This window comes from Mastomys coucha, chromosome X (assembly GCF_008632895.1).
Source record: "Mastomys coucha isolate ucsf_1 chromosome X, UCSF_Mcou_1, whole genome shotgun sequence".
Classification (NCBI taxonomy): domain Eukaryota; kingdom Metazoa; phylum Chordata; class Mammalia; order Rodentia; family Muridae; genus Mastomys; species Mastomys coucha.
The window spans coordinates 77129125-77129613 of NC_045030.1; the positions used below are offsets into that span (position 1 = coordinate 77129125).

Below are 489 nucleotides of genomic sequence, written 5' to 3' on the forward strand. Positions count from 1 at the left end.
ATCTCCGCGGCTCGGAAGAGTCACAGCTGGGTCATATCGGGTCACGGACACCCTGTCCGTCATCCCGGCGGGAGGCGAAGTCCCGCCCTGCAAGCCATTTCGGTGACTCCTCCTCCTTCTGTCAATAATTCCCGGTGGAAAGGAAGTCCCGCCCTCCTACCGGAAGCCCCACCCCGAGGCCGTCTCCAGGTCCTTTTGTTAATCATTCCTGGCGGACAGGAAGTCCCGCCCCTCAGACAGAAAGTCCCCGCCGCCTGTCAATCATTCCCGAGTGACCGGAAGTCCCGCCCTAACCTGGAAGTCCCGCCCTGAGGCCGGTTCCCTGTTATTCTGTCAGTCATTCGAGGTCGACAGGAAGTCCCACCCTCTCACCGGAAGTTCCCTCCGTACTCCGTTTCCCAGGCTCCCCTGCGTCCACCCACCCGTCAGTCACACCAAGGAGGCCACAAGTCTCCCCTTCCCCCCGTCATAATATACACCATAATGTAA

General features: G+C 60.1%; 1 protein-coding gene across 1 annotated transcript in view; it reads right to left on the minus strand.

The window, feature by feature from the left end:
- Mpp1 (membrane palmitoylated protein 1) overlaps positions 1 to 489 on the minus strand; it is a 144000-nt gene that overhangs the window by 116930 nt on the left and 26581 nt on the right. The gene's annotated exons all lie outside the window — the stretch shown is intronic.